This window comes from Ursus arctos, unplaced genomic scaffold, assembly GCF_023065955.2.
Source record: "Ursus arctos isolate Adak ecotype North America unplaced genomic scaffold, UrsArc2.0 scaffold_1, whole genome shotgun sequence".
NCBI lineage: Eukaryota > Metazoa > Chordata > Mammalia > Carnivora > Ursidae > Ursus > Ursus arctos.
The window spans coordinates 33,805,371-33,809,010 of record NW_026622763.1 but is presented as its reverse complement, the minus strand read 5'-3'; the positions used below and the strand labels follow the sequence as shown (position 1 = coordinate 33,809,010).

Sequence of the window (3,640 nt, the reverse complement as noted above, 5' to 3'; positions counted from 1 at the left end):
AATTGGCTGGTATAAGTTATTTTAAAAAGTTCATTTTGATTTTTGTTTTTTTAAAAGATTTTATTTATTTATTTGACAGAGAGAGAGGCAGTGAGAGAGGGAACACAAGCAGGGGGAGTGGGAATGGGAGAAGCAGGTTTCTCGCTGAGCGGGGAGCCCGATGTGGGACTCGATCCCAGAACGCTGGGATCATGACCTGAGCCAATGGCAGACGCTTAACGACTGAGCCACCTAGGAGCCCCTCGTTTTGATTTTTGAAGCAAGATTGTGTGATAGACTTTTAGTCTTGCTTATTTATTTATTTATTTTAAAAAATTTATTCATTTATTTATTTTTGATGGGGGGTGTTGGGGAGAGAGTGCACGTGCGAGCCAGGAGAGGAAGAGGGAGAGAGAATCCCAAGCAGACTCCACACTGAGCGTGGAGCCTGATGCGGTGCTCACTGACATGACCCTGAGATCATGACCTAAGCCAAAATCAAGAGTCGGATGCTCAACCAACTGAGCGACCCAGGCACCCCTGGTCCTGCATTTTAAAAGCTCCCCCCACTTCCCACCTTTTAAGAAACTTCAGCTTCTGTCTGCCCGACCATCCCTAATGTCCTTAAGGGAGCTGGTTTTCCTGAGTGTGTCTAGGATGCCCCCTTTTTACCTGGCCATCCTCATAAGTCACACTAAACTCAGGTGCCTTATGGTAGCTTGATGTTCTCTTTCTGAGCGTCATTGGACAGTAGGATGCATACTTGACCAGTGCTGCTGTGTAGCATCTCTTGGGTCCTGCTGATGGAAAGACTTCCTTTTGGCTGGACTGATGATTAAAAATTCAGTATCCTGAGGCTGCCATGCCAAGCCTTGACTTCTCATCTGACTTCTCAACCATCATTACGTACTGCCTGGAGTGCTGAGAAAGATTTATCTCCACCCTTTGGCTAGAGGTACTCCCTTTCTTTCCCATTGGATTTGAGAAGTTGAAAACAGGCATCAAACACCACTTGTCCTTTTATTGTGTTCTGTAAGTCTGTGTTCTTGTGTAAAGGTAAAAAAGAAGCTGCTCTTGGTCTTACCTAGGACCTAGAAAATTCATCTGAAGTCAGGCTCATTCTCTCTGCCTGATAGGGTCATTGTGATCTCATTCCATTCATTATCTAATTTCTCAGTCCTCTTCTTAATGGATCAGCTCTCTTCCTTCTGATTTCTGTGGATAGATGACGTCAGAAGTTACACAAATGATTACAAAGTAGGTAGGAAAAAAACAAAGCTCTATTTCTTTAATAGAAGTTCCATTTTAAGCCACTATTCTCACTTGGCAGTGGAAAATAATCTTGTCACCTTTATGTATTCTAGTCAACTGCATTTTAAATGTTTCTTTTGTGTAAATATTCAGTCAGATTTTGCATATTATTATCTCAGCTATTCCCAGCTCTGCCTCCCAGTCTTCTCTTTTCCCTACTCATGGTCCTGCTTCTGTTTCACTGGGTTCAAGGTTCCATTAGCTGGCAGTGGAAGGAAGAGAGGGAGTTTACTTATGTGGATAGTATATGGTGTGACAGCACAAAGACTGGTCCACTCCCTTAGTCTCATTTCTTGCCCAGATACCAATGCAGTCCAGCTATTGATGTCCATAGTTGAGTCTCTAGACATGGAGGATGTCCAACATTGGCTCCTGTGTGTGTCATGGTAGATGATCTTCTGTGTCCAACTGGTGCCTTTTATAACATAATGCAGGGGATCCCCTCCCCTCTTTTCAAGTTTTTGCTGATGTGGTTGTCTTCATCCCCCCCCCCCCTTTTTAAGAGAAGTATGTCTTCTTTTCTTGTTTCATAGATAAAGTTGGATGAATTGGTGATTAGTCAGGGAGACCAAATCCCATATCCTTGTCCCAACTCCTCCAACTCTTCGTTTATTTCATTCATCCTGGCTGGGGCTGTGGCAGCAGGAGGTGTAAGAGTGGTGGCCGCAGCCACGGGGACAGCAGCCACAAAGGCAGATGGATCAATCAAGAAGGCCTGGATCTTTGCATCAAGTAGGAAGGTGTCATCAGCCTCTGCAGAGACAAAGCCAGTACCCACTTTTATCCATTAATGATAGAAAGGGGCACTGATGCCACAGTTGGGTAACCTGTCTGCAGACATACACTGACTACATTGCGGACACCTTCCAGGAAGTGAGAATGCAGTTTCCTCTGTGATGTCAGGCACTTCAGGGTTGTAGATGCTGCCATTGTCAAACATGTGCTGGATAGTCGGCCCCAAGGAGATGTTCAGCATGTTCAGCAGTGTGGTTTGTTGGCTCCCACTTTGTCTCTAGTCTTAATCAGCTGCATATCACTCAGGATTTCACTGGTGCCCCTGAAGATTTTAGTGGTGATGCCTAAAGCCCGGAAGATGGAAGTCTTCTCAGACCCCAAACCAGTGTGCTGGGCTGGCACAGTAACCTCACATTGAGCTATAGCTCCAGCTGGCACCTTATAGGCCAGCAGCATGTCCCTGATCTCAGTGAGGTCCTCCTTGGTGAACACAAAGCCCACATTCTGCCAGGTGGGAAGCGACAGTTTCTCCAGAGCTCGGTTGTTCTCCAAATGCCCTTGGGTGGCCTTTGCGCATCATGGTGTTCTTGGCCATTAGCATAACAACCTTCCCTGGGGAGGGACATGAAAATATGCTGCATCTGCTTGGAACCTACATTGTGTAATCCCACAGTGAAGCATTTTGGATAATCATTCAAAAGTTGGATGATCCGAAGGACGTAGTTGGACTTCCAGCCTGCCCTGTCTTCCCTGAGCATCATGGTGGTGTGTCAGGGATTGCCACGTAGGGTTTAAAGACAATGTCACTCTCAAGAGGATGCTTGGAGAGACCTCCTCATTCTTTTGGCTGGCCTCTTTTGGGGCTAGCAAGCTGAATCATCTTACCAGATACTTGCAAGTATCTATTCTAAGTTCACAAAAAACCTAGAAATCCCCACTCCCTCAGACTTGCTGTTTAGGATACCAGAGGTGATGTTTACTTGTTCCTTTTCCTCTCTGCTGACCCTTTTCTCAGGCCTGCCTGGCATCCTCCTAGATATGCTGCTAACCACAGAAGTGGTTGGCAATCCCCTCCACCCAAAATCACCCTTACACTTCTGGGGAGATGCTCTTAGGCACCCAACCTCCCCTTGGGATTACAGTAGGAAGTGAGGAGTGGGATGTCCCAAATATGGCTTTTACTTTTTTTCTTTAGTATGATTTCCCAACTTGTTGTGTATTTTGTCCTCTGGAAGAGAAGGATAGGAACATAGAATAAATCTTCATGTCCTCTCCTGACTGTTTTTATCTTGCAACTAGCTGGATGTGCACTGAGCAGTTTGTAACCTGAGTCTGTGTGAGTGTGTGTGTGCGTGTGTGTGTGTGTGTGTGTGTGTGTGTGTGTGTGTTTGTGTGCGTGTGTGCGTGCGTTTGTGTGTGTTGGGTGTTTGTTGTTAAGGGGAGGAGGGAAGCTGAAATCATCACTCTACGTTTCAAATTGCAGATTGATAGGAATGACCCATTAGGGAGAGAAGATTTGATGTAAGAGAGGGGAGAGCATTGCTGGAGTGATTCCTTAAACAGGAAGAAGGGATGGTAGCTAGTGCTCTGTTGGTCTGCTGGCCCGGACCTTTTG

The 3,640-nt window shown here is 45.8% G+C and overlaps 1 pseudogene; it reads right to left on the bottom strand.

Moving 5' to 3' along the window:
* Positions 1-1,845: 1,845 nt before the first annotated feature.
* Positions 1,846-2,783, bottom strand: LOC113250892 (60S acidic ribosomal protein P0-like; annotated as a pseudogene).
* Positions 2,784-3,640: the final 857 nt, after the last annotated feature.